Here is a 12,133-nt window from a genome sequence, read left to right as displayed (position 1 = left end):
GAATTCTCTACCACAGAAGGCAGTAGAGGCCAGTTCATTAAATATATTCAAGAAGAAGTTGGATATATTTCTTAAGGCGAAAGGGACCAAGGAGTATGGGGAGAAAGCAGGGGCCGGGTACTGAATTTGGATGATCATCCATGATCGCATTGAATGGCGGAGCAGGCTCGAGGGGCCGAATGGCCTACTCCTGCTCCTATCTGCTATGTTTCTATGTTTGTCTGTCCTTATATGGGATAAAATTAATACTCAACTAGAAACTGTTCTAGAAAGCAGGAAGATGGTTAAAAGACAGAAGCAGAGTGCGGTAGTTATTGGGTGTTTTTTTGACTGGACGATGTAAAGAGTTGGCCCCCCTGCATCACTGCTGCGACCGTTGCCCTTCTTGCTATTTCAACAATCTGGACTTGGGTACAGGAGGCAGAAGTATCGACATTTGCTGCCAACACGAAAAACAGGGAGCCTGGGTAGCTGTCAAGGAACCGTCAGTGAACATTTAGAGAAGAATATGGAGAGGAAATGTACGCCAAATGGTGTGTTAAAAGCTGCCGAGGAGTCTCCAACAATAGATATTTACAGAGCAGTGGGGACCATTCGGCCCACTGTGTTAATTCTGTGTCTTTGCCACAGCAATACTAAACTAAACCCACTGACGCACTATCTCCCCATAGACTTGTATCAATCGCAAACTAATCCCACTGCCCCACTCGCTCCCCAAAGCCCTGTAACAATCCCAAACTAATCCCACTGACCCGCTATCTCCCCATAGCCCTGTATCAATCCCCAAACTAATCCCACTGCCCCGCTCACACCCCATAGGCCTGTATCAATCCCAAACTAATCCCACTGCCCCGCTCTCTCCACAAAGCCCTGTAACAATCCCAAACTAATCCCACTGACCCGCTATCTCCCCATAGCCCTGTATCAATCCCCAAACTAATCCCACTGCCCCGCTCACACCCCATAGGCCTGTATCAATCCCAAACTAATCCCACTGCCCCGCTCTCTCCCCAAAGCCCTGTAACAATCCCAAACTAATCCCACTGACCCGCTATCTCCCTATAGACTTGTATCAATCACAAACTAATCCCACTGGTCCGCTCTCACCCCATAGCCCTGTATCAATCACAAACTAATCCCACTGCCCCGCTCTCACCCCATAGCCGTGAATCAATCCCAAAAAATCACAGTGCCCCACTCTCTCCCCATAGCCCTGCCCCGGCACTTTGAAAGAGCTCTGCAATTAATTTCATTCACCTGCCCTTTCCCCATAGCCCTGTAATGTTTTCCTTCAAGTATTTATTCAACTGCCTTTTGAAAGTCACTATTGAATCTGCTTCCACCGCCCTTTCAGGCAGCGCATTCCAGATCACAACAACTTGCTGCTTAAAAAAAATGTTTCCTCATGTCACCTCTGGTTCTTTTGCCAATCACCATAAATCTGTGTCCTCTGTTTACCGAACCTTCTGCCAGTGGACACACTTTCTTCTTATTTACGCTATCAAAACTATTGATAAGTTTGAAAATCTCAATCAAATCTCCTCTTAACCCTCTCTGCTCTAAGGAGAACAATCCCAGCTTCTCCAGTCTCTCCACATCATTGAATTCCCTCATCCCTGGTACCATTCTGGTAAATCTCCTCTGCACCCTCTCTAAGACCTTGACATCCTGTGTTGACTTTAACAACATAGCACTGATTTGACACGTTCCTGTGAAAGATCATTGATCATTAAGAGATTGTAAATCTCACCTGCTTGCTGCTGGGATTTGCCGATGTTGAGCTGAGACTGTAAGTGCAATGGTTTTGAAATGACAATCAGAGGGGATGTGGTTTAGACGTCACATGAATGAAATGACAGTTTCATCTTAAAAAGGAGAAGTGTAAGTGAAGGCAGTCCACGAGGAGGCTGGATTGGCTCGTGTGTGTCATGGGCTGTGGTAACCCACTGTCCAAACTGCCTACTGTGGGCAGCAGCAGCTGTCACAGCTGGGAGCCCCTTTCTTTATCTTTACAACTTCCCTTCTCCACCTCTCCCCTCCTGCTGACACCCATCACAACTGGTCCTCTACTCAGCCATTGCCCACAGCCAGCAGGGCGAGTGGACAAGAAGCCAGGCTCATTCACCATCTCCCTAACACAGGGCCACAGACACCAATTGTAAACGCTGCCCAGGCTCAGGTCATCTCCCTCAGCACAGGCCGGGGATGAAGCCTGGGCCTTTCCAAATGCAAGGAAGCAAGAAACAAATACTGGCCAGGAAAGGCTCAGCGAGTTCGAGAAATCTGTGCGTTTGTTTGATTGAAGCCAAAACAGCTTCGAACCCAAGGATGCTTCATACAGGTGGAGAAATTCAGTTCACTTTTTCGACACAATTCAAATCAGCAGAAGCAATTAACACGTTGAAACCGGCAAATATGAACACATCTATTACTAAGCAACAATAGATTAAGGAGCATATGGCACAGAAAAGCAAGAAATGAAAGAAAGATTCAAAGAAAAAAAGACAGTACAAGGACTTAGGGTTATATACACTGGCACTGTGTTTCTTTCTGCACCGGGAGAGCAGAGGGCACAATCGGAACATCAGCCACATCAGTTCCTGAAACATGGTTCAATAGGAACAGGAGGAGGCCATTCAGCCCCTCGAGCCTGTCAAACCAGAACTGGCGGAGCCCATTCAGCCCCTCGAGCCTGTCAAACCGGAACAGGAGGATTCCATTCAGCCTCTTGAGCCTGTCAAACCGGAACAGGACGAGGCCATTCAGTCCCTCGAGCCTGTCAAACCGGGACAAAAGGAGAGCATTCAGCCCCTTGAACCTGTCGAACAGGAACAGGAGGAGGCCATTCAGTCCCTCGAGCCTGTTACACAGGAACAGGAGGAGGCCATTCAGCCCCTCGAGCCTGTCAAACCGGGACAGGAGGAGACGATTCAGCCCCTTGAGCCTGTCGAACAGGAACAGGAGGAGGCCATTCAGTCCCTCGAGCCTGTTACACAGGAACAGGAGGAGGCCATTCAGCCCCTTGAGCCTGTCAAACAGGAACAGGAGGAGGCCATTCAGCCCCTTGAGCCTGTCAAACCGGAACAGGAGGAGGCCATTCAGCCCCTCGAGCCTGTCAAACTGGAACAGGAGGAGGCCATTCAGCCCTTCGAGCCTGTCGAACCGGAACAGGAGAAGGCCATTCAGCCCCTCGAGCCTGTCAAACAGAAACAGGAGGAGGCCATTCAGCCCCTCGAGCCTGTCAAACAAGAACAGGAGGTGGCCATTCAGCCCCTTGAGCCCGTTACAATGGAACAGGAGGCCATTCTATCCCTCGCGCCTGTTACACAGGAGGAGGCCTTTCAGCCCCTCGAGCCTGTAACACAGGAACAGGAGGAGGCCATTCAGCCCCTCGAGCATGTTGCACAGGAACAGGAGGAGGCCATTCAGCCCCTCAAGCCTGTTACACTGGAACAGGAGGCCATTCAGCCCCTTGAGCCTGTCAAACCGGAACAGGAGGAGGCCATTCAGCCCCTCGAGCCTGTCAAACAGGAACAGGAGGAGGCCATTCAGCCGCTCGAGCCTGTCAAACCGGAACTGGAGTAGGCCATTCAGCCACTCGAGCCTGTCAAACCGGAACAGGAGGAGGCCATTCAGCCCCTCGAGCCTGTCGAACAGGAACAGGAGGAGGCCATTGAGCCCCTCGAGCCTGTCAAACAGGAACAGGAGGAGGCCATTCAGCCCCTTGAGCCTGTCAAACAGGAACAGGAGGAGGCCATTCTGTCCCTCGAGCCCGTTACATTGGAACAGGAGGCCATTCAGCCTCTCGAGCCTGTTACAATGGAACAGGAGGACATTCAGCCCCTCAAGCCTGTTACACAGTACAGGTGGAGGCCATTAATTCCCTTGATCCAGTTACACAGGAACAGCTAATTTATTATTAATGTTTCATGTGATGTGTTTGCTCTGAAATAAATTGTTAAAAATGTTAACGTACATTGGCCGGGAATCGAACCCCAGATCGCCCGCATGGAAGGCGAGAATTCTACCCCTGAACCACCAATGCTCACAAGGACAACAAAGCCCATTTTCCGTTAGCTACAATTTAATTTTGACTTTTGTTAATAGAAGCGAGGACACTGCGGTAAAATATAAAGCGAAATGCAGCAGATGCTGGATCTGAAATTGTTCATTAAATGTTGGAAACGCTCCACAGGTCAGGGAACACCTGTGGACAGAAAAACACAGGGTTAACCTTTCAGGTCCATGAACTCTCGGTAGAACTAAGAATTTTGCAGCTTTGTAGGTCCCGTGTGACTTTCCTTCCAAACTTTTTAAACTTTTAAACTGCTCACAAATTACAAAATTAAGAAACTAACCTTCCCTCGAAAAATAAAAGACCCGCACGGGGATCGAACCCACAAATATTGGCGTTATTAGCACCACGCTGTAACCAACTGAGCTTACCGGCCCATCTGTGAAGCTTATCTATAGTACCATCCCTGTTTCTGGTCTTTGCCCGCTAAGTCACTGTCTTTGAAGGCTGTAAAAGAAAGATTTGCATTTCTGCAGGCCTTTCACGACCTCAGGACATCCCAAAGTGCTTTACAGCCAGTGAATACTTTTTGAACTGTTTTGCATCTGTGACAGGTAGATTGGTCAGGGGGAGGTCAAATAGGTTTTCCCCTCGTGTTGGTTCCCTTACCACCTGCCGCAGGCCCAGACTGGCAGCTATGTCCTTCAGGACTCGAACAACTTGGTCAGTAGTGCTGCTACCGAGCCACTCTTGGTGATGGGCATTGAGGTCCCCACCCAGAGTACATTCTGTGCCCTTGCTGCATTCAGTGCTTCTTCCAAGTGGTGTTCAACATGGAGGAGCACTGATTCATCAGCTGAGGGAGGGTGGTAGGTGGTAATCAGCAGGAGGTTTCCTTGCCCATGATGTTCTTGTGTAACAGGCTTGAGGGGCTGATTGGCTTCCTCCTTTTTCCTGCATAAAAGGCTGAAAAGCCTCCTCCAGTTCCTGCATAACAGGCTCGAGGGGCTGAATGGCCTCCTCCTGTTCCTGTATGATATGCTCGATGGGCTGAATGGCCTCTTCCTGTTTATGTGTAACAGACTCAAGGGGCTGAATGGCCTGCTCCTGTTCCTGTGTAACAGGCTCAAGGGGCTGAATGGCATCCTCCTGTTCTTGTTTGACAGGCTCGAGGGGCTGAATGGCCTCCTCCTGTTCCTGTTCGACAGGCTCGAGGGGCTGAATGGCCTCCTCCTGTTCCTGTATAACAGATCAAGGGGCTGAATGGCCTGCTCCTGTTCCTGTGTAACAGGCTCAAGGGGCTGAATGGCATCCTCCTGTGCATGTATAACAGGCTGGAGGGGCTGAATGGCCTCCTCCTGTTCATGTATTACGTGCTTGAAGGGCGGAATGGCCTCCTCCTATTCCTGTGTAACCGGCTCGAGGGGCTGAATGGCCTCCTCCTGTTCCTGTCTAACAGGCTTGAGGGGCTGGATGGCTTCCTCCTTTTCCTGTATAACATGCTCGACAGGCAGAATAGCCTCCCCCTGTTCCTGTATAACAGGCTCGTGTGTCTGAATTGTCTCCTCTTGTTCCTATGTAACAGGCTTGAGGGGCTGAATGGCCTCCTCCTGTTACTGTGTAACAGGCTTGAGGGGCTGAATGGCCTCCTCCTGTTCCCGTATAACAGACTCGTGTGTCTGAATTGCCTCCTCCTGTTCCAGTGTAGCAGGCTTGAGGGACTGAATGTCCTCCTCCTGTTCATGTGTGGCAGGTTTGAGGGGCTGAATGGCCTCCTGCTGTTCCTGTGAAACAGACTCGTGGGTCTGAATTGCCTCCTCCTGTTCCTTTATAACTGGATCAGGGGTCTGATTTGCCTCCTCTTCATCCTATGTAACAGGTTCGAGGGGCTGAATGGAGTTCTACTGTTCTTGTACAGATCTTGTATCGCTGAACGGCTTCCTCCTGTCCAATGCAACAGGCTCGAGGCGTAAAAGGCCTCCTCTTGTCCCTGTGTAACATGCTCGAGGGGCTGAATGGCCTCCTACTGTTCCTGTGTAAAAGGGTCATGGGACTTAATGGTCTCCTCCTGTTCCTATGTAAAACGGCCATGGGACTGAATGGCCTCCTCCTGCTTCTGTGTAACTGACTCAGGGGTTCAGAGTACTCAGAGGGAAAGTGTCGGGCGGTAGTTTCCCTTCTCTGAATTACCGATTTACTGCAAAATGTACCGTCAGTGGAGGAACCACCGAACCCTGACCCAAAATCCGACGCGAACCCACAACCTTTGAATACCTTAATCTGTCAACACAAGTATAGAAGTCCAATGCGCTATCCATTGCGCCACAGAGCCAATTACGTAAAATTCTGCTACAAAAGCAAAATAGTGCTAATGCTGGAAATCTGAAATATAAACAGATGAAATGCTGGAAACACTCTGCAGGTCAGGCAGCATTCCATGACTGTTTAAAAGGGGTCTACTTTCAGTCCCGGATCATTCTGTGTCTGTTTAAAAAGGACATGCTGTCAGTCCCGGTTTATTCTGTGTCTGTTTAAAAGGGATGTGCTGTCAGTCCCGGATCATTCTGTGTCTGTTTAAAAGGGACATGCTTTCAGTCCCGGATTATTCTGTGTCTGTTTAAAAGGGATGTGCTGTCAGTCCCGGATTATTCTGTGTCTTTTTAAAAGGGATGTACTGTCAGTCCAGGATCACTCTGTGTCTGTTTAAAAGGGATGTGCTGTCAGTCCCGGGTCATTCTGTGTCTGTTTAAAAGGGATGTGCTGTCAGTCCCGGATCATTCTGTGTCTGTTTAAAAGGGATGTGCTGTCAGTCCCGGATCATTCTGTGTCTGTTTAAAAGGGATGTGCTGTAAGTCCCTGGTCATGCTGTGTCTGTTTAAAAGGGATGTGCTGTCAGTCCCGGATCATTCTGTGTCTGATTAAAACGGGTGTTACATAATATTATAGAGTCTGCCCCACAGAAACAGTCCATTTGCACGAACTGGTCTCCACACGAGCCTCCTCTTTTCTATTTCTCCTCACCCCCCAAATAAACTAGAATCAGTAATGGTAACCATGAAACTATCGGATTGTCGTAAAAACCCATCTGCTTCACTAATGTCTTTCAGGGAAAGAAATCTGCCGTCCTTACCTGGTCTGGCCTTTGTGTGACTCCAGTCCCATAGCAATGTGGTTGACTCTTAGCTGCCCTCTGAAATTGCCTAGTAAGCCACTTAGTTGTAACAAACCGCTACGAAACAAAATAATAAAAATGAAACTATACGGACAACCTGGCCTGATCCATATCAGCCTCCTCCTGAGGTCCCCACCATCACAGAAGCCAGCCTTCAGCCAATTCGATTCACTCCACGTGATATCAAGAAAAGGCTGAGCACACAGGATACAGCAATGGCTCTGGGCCCTGACAACACCCCGGCTATCATTCTGAAGACTTGTGCTCCAGCCAAGCTGTTCTAGTACAGCTACAACACTGGCATCTATCCAACAATGTGGACGACTGCCCAGGTATGTCCTGTCCACAAAAAGCAGGACAAATCCAATCCAGCCAATTACCGCCCCATCAGTCTACTCTCTACTCTCAATCATCAGCAAAGTGATGGAAGGTGTCATCCACAGTGTTGTAAAGTGGCACTTACTGACCAATAACCTGCTCATTGATGCCTGGTCTGGGTTCTGCCAAGAGCACTCGGCTCCCGACTTCATTAAAGCCTTGGTCCAACATGAACAAAGGAGCTGACCACCAACATCCTGGGGGTTACCATTGAACATAAATATTGTGACAACAAGAGAAGGTCAGAGGCTAGGCATTCTGCGTCGGGTGTCTCACCTCCTGACTCCCCAAAGCCTTTCTACCATCTACAAGGCACAAGTAAGGAGTGTGATGGAATATTCTCCATTTGTCTGGATGAGTGCAGCTCCAACAACACTCAAGAAGTTCGACACCATCCAGGACAAAGCAGCCCGCTTGATTGGCACCCCATCCACCACCTTAAAGATTCACTCCCTCCACCACCGGCGCACCGTGGCTGCAGTGCGTACCATCTACAAGATGCACTGCAGCAACTCACCAAGGCTTCTTCATCAGCACCTGCCAAACACGCAACCTCTTCCACCTAGAAGGACAAGCGCAGCAGGCGCATGGGAACACCCCCACCTCCAAGTTCCCCTCCAAGTCACACACCATTCTGACTTAGAAGTATATTGCCGATCCTTCATCGTCGCTGGGTCAAAATCCTGGAACTCCCTCCCTAACAGCACTGTGGGAGTACCTTCACCACACGGACTGCAGCGGCTCAAGAAGGCGGCTCACCCCCACCTTCTCAACGGGCAATTAGGGATGGGCATTTAATGCTGGCCTTGCCAGCGCACCCACATCCCATAAACGAATTTAAAAAATCCTATCAGCATATCCTTCTATTCCTTTCTCCTTTCCTCTTAAATGCACCTGTAGTATTCGCCTCAACTACTGCATTCTCAGCACTCTTTGGCCAAAGATGTTAATCCTGAATTCCCTGCTGGATTTATCGGTGAGTATTTGTGACCTGTCTTCTCTGAGCTAGTTCCTGACTCACTCACAGTAGGAAGTATTTTCTCTTTGCTAATGTGCAGTTGCGATGGCCGAGTGGTTAAGGCGTTGGACTTGAAATCCAATGGGGTTTCCCCGCGCAGGTTCGAACCCTGCTCGCAGCGACTTTGATGCAAATTCTTTATTTTATTTCATCGGCTCCCTGTGGCGATCACTGGCCCCGAAATTGATCAGAATTCCCTCCACTGCACTTTATTGCACTGATTAACCCAAAGCTGTTGTTCCAATTGAAACACGAATAATTTATCGGCATCAATTAGATATTGTGGATTTGTTGGGAACTAGTAAGCAATACAAACACAAAGCAGCATCAAAAATACTAATTAATAAAGAGCCCTGCAGTGTTTGGTAGGGAATCACCTTCAGCTACTAAGTGGGAACACGGTTTGGTTTTATAAAACTGAACACGAATTAAAAAGTGTGTAAAAAGACCGTGGCAGGACTCGAACCTTTAACTTTCTGATAACCTCAGGATTAATATCGAAGTCAGACGCCTTATCCATTAGGCCACGCGACCAGTAGGAACAATTTATAGATCAGCGCCATCTGTGGACAGATAGACACAGGGTCAACCTTCCAGTTCCTTGAGCTCTCGGCAGAACTAAGGTTTTGTAGCTTTGCTTCAAAGTATTGCAGCTCCAATCTTTTCAGCAAATAGTAATATTAAGAAACTACCCACACCATCAAAAAGTAAATGGCCCATACGGGGATCAAACCCGCGACCTTGGCGGTATTAGCACCACGCTCTAACCTACTGAGCTAACCGGTCTGCCTTAAATCTTTTTGCTGTTAAATTCAATTTATGCTGATTTTTGTATTTTGTCAGTTGTCAGTGCTCCGGTTTCCTCCCACAGTCCAAAGATGTGCGGGTTAGGTTGATTGGCTATGATAAATTGACCCTTAGTGTTTGGGGGATTAAATACGTGGGGTTACGGGGATAGGGTGGGATATGTGTTGGTGTAGGGGTTACGGGGATCGGGTGGGGTATGTGTCAGTGCAGGCTCGATGGGCCGAAATTGCCTCTATCTGCACTGTGGGGTTTCTGTGATTCTGTGACTTCGAAGGCTGTAAAAGAAAGACTCTGATTTCTACAGCGCCTTTCACCTGAGGACGTCTCAAAGCGCTTTACAGGCAATGAAGTTGTAGTCGCTGTTGTAATGTAGGAAAAACAGCAGCAGCCAATTTGTGAACGGCAAGCTCCCACAATGTGATAATCGATGATAACCTGTTTTAGTGATGGTGATTTGCGGATAAATATTGGCTACAGGACACCGGGGTAAACCTCACCACCCCCTGCTCTTCTTCCAATAGTGCCATGGGATTTTTTATGTCCACCCGAGAGAGCAGAGGGGGCCTCAGTTTTGGAATTGTATTCCACCACAATCTGTATCCTTATGAACTGGCATATCCCTCACCCTACCATTAGCATCAAGACAGGGGACCAACCCTGGTTCAATGAGGAGTGTAGAAGAGCATTTCAGGAGCAGCACCAGGTATACCTAAAATGAGGTGCCAACCTGATGCAGCTACAACACAGGACTACACACATGCTAAGCTATGGAAACAGCATGTGTAGACAGAGCGAAGCGATCCAACAACCAACGGATCAGATCAAAGCTCTGCAATCCTGCCACATCCAGTCGTGACTATTTTAATTTAATGTAATTTGTTCCTAGGACTTGGGCATCGCTGGCAAGGCCAGCATTAATTGTCCATCCCTAATTGCCCTTGAGAAGGTGGTAGTGAGAAGCCCTCTTGACCCACTGCAGTCAATGTGGTGAAGGTACTCCAATAGTACTGTTGGGGAGGGAATTCTAGGATTTTGACCGAGTGACGATGAAGTTATGGTGATATATTTTCATGTCGGGATGGTGTGTAACTTGGAGAGGAACTTGGAGTTGATGGTGTTCCCATGCACCTGCTGCCCTTATAAGAACATAAGAACATAAGAAATAGGAGCAGGAGTTGGCCATTTGGCCCCTCGAGCCTGCTCCACCATTCAATAAGGTCATGGCTGATCTGATCTTGGCCTCAACTCCACTTTTTTGCCTGTTCCCCCTTAACACTTGACTCTCCGATAGTTCAACAATCTGTCTATCTCAGCCTTGAATATAATCAATGATTCAGGCTCCACAGCTCTCTGGGGTAGATAATTCCAAAGATTCACAACCCTCTGAGAGAAGAAATTCCTCCTCATCTGCGTCTTAAATGGACAAATCCTTATTCTGAAACTATGCCACCTGATTCTAGATTCCCCCATGAGGGAAAACAGCCTCTCAGCATCTACCCTGTCAAGCCCCCTCAGAATCTGATATGTTTCAATAAGATCACCTCTCATTCTTCTAACCTCCAATGAGTATAGGCCCAACCTGCTCAACCTTTCCTCATAAGACAATCCCTTCATCCCAGGAATCAACCTAGAGAACCTTCTCTGAACTGTCTCCAATGCAAGTATATCCCTCCTTAAATAAGGAGAACAAAAATGTATGCAGTACTCTAGGCGTGGCCTCACCTGTACAGTTGTAGCAAGACTTCCCTACTTTTACACTCCAAGCCCCTTGCAATAAAGGCCAACCTTCCATTTGCCTACTTAATTACTGCATGCTAACTGTTTGTGTTTCATGTACAAGGACACCCAGATCCCTCTTAACCGCAGCATTCTGTAGTCTCTCTCCATTTTAATAATATTTTGCTTTTCTATTCCCTCCACGGCCTCGCCCCTCCCTATCTCTGTAATGTCCTTTAGCCCCACAACTCCCTGAAATATCTGCGCTCCTCTAATCCTGCTCTCCTGAGCATCCCTGATTATAATCGCTCAACCTTCCTGTTGCCCTAAGCTTTGGAATTCCCTGCCTAAACCTGTCCACCTTTCTTTCCTCCATAAGATGCTCCTTATAACCTATCTCTTTGACCAAGCTTTTGGTCACCTGCCCTAATTTCTCCTTATGTGGATTGGTGTCAAATGTTTTGTCTGAAAATACACCTGTGCAGCGCCTTGGGACGTTTTTCTACGTTAATGGTGCTATATAAATGCAAGTTGTTGTTGGTAATGGTGGTGGCGGATTCGGTGATGGTCATGCTGTTGAATGTGAAGGGGCGGTGGTTAGACTTTTGCTTGTTGGAGCTGGCCATTGCCTGGCACTTGTGTTGGCTGTTGTCATGTGTGGCACAGAGTGACATATGTACAGTATTTGCCGATAGGATAGTGTATGATTGACAACTGCAGGTTGTATGCTGAAAGATTAATGCAGGAAATCGTCAGCTAGAGTCACGAAAATATAAGCTTATACACATAAACAAAACCCGACAGCTGGTTAGCTTAATTGGTTAGAGCGTGGTGCCAAGGTCGTGGGTTTGATCCCGGTATGGGCCATTTGATTTTTGGTAGAGAGGGTAGTTTCTTGCATTTGTTATTTGTTGAAAAGTTTGGATGGAAACTCACACAGGACCTGCAATACTTTGAAGGAAAGCTGGAAATCCTGAGTTATGACCTGCGGAGGTTTCCAACATTCAATGAACAATTCCAGATCCAT

At 48.0% G+C, this 12,133-nt stretch overlaps 2 non-coding genes across 2 annotated transcripts; one reads left to right on the top strand and one right to left on the bottom strand.

Annotated features, from left to right (window-relative positions):
* Positions 1–3,973: 3,973 nt before the first annotated feature.
* Positions 3,974–4,045, bottom strand: trnag-ucc (transfer RNA glycine (anticodon UCC)). Its single transcript has one exon. It is a non-coding gene; the product is annotated as a tRNA-Gly (tRNA).
* Positions 4,046–8,622: 4,577 nt separating this feature from the next.
* Positions 8,623–8,704, top strand: trnas-uga (transfer RNA serine (anticodon UGA)). Its single transcript has one exon. It is a non-coding gene; the product is annotated as a tRNA-Ser (tRNA).
* Positions 8,705–12,133: the final 3,429 nt, after the last annotated feature.

The sequence above is a fragment of the Somniosus microcephalus genome, unplaced genomic scaffold (assembly GCF_052327205.1).
Source record: "Somniosus microcephalus isolate GS21.2 unplaced genomic scaffold, FLI_Smic_1.0 unresolved_chr8, whole genome shotgun sequence".
In the NCBI taxonomy this organism is placed as follows: domain Eukaryota; kingdom Metazoa; phylum Chordata; class Chondrichthyes; order Squaliformes; family Somniosidae; genus Somniosus; species Somniosus microcephalus.
Note: the sequence above shows the minus strand (reverse complement) of the source record. Positions and strands in the feature narration are given on the sequence as shown.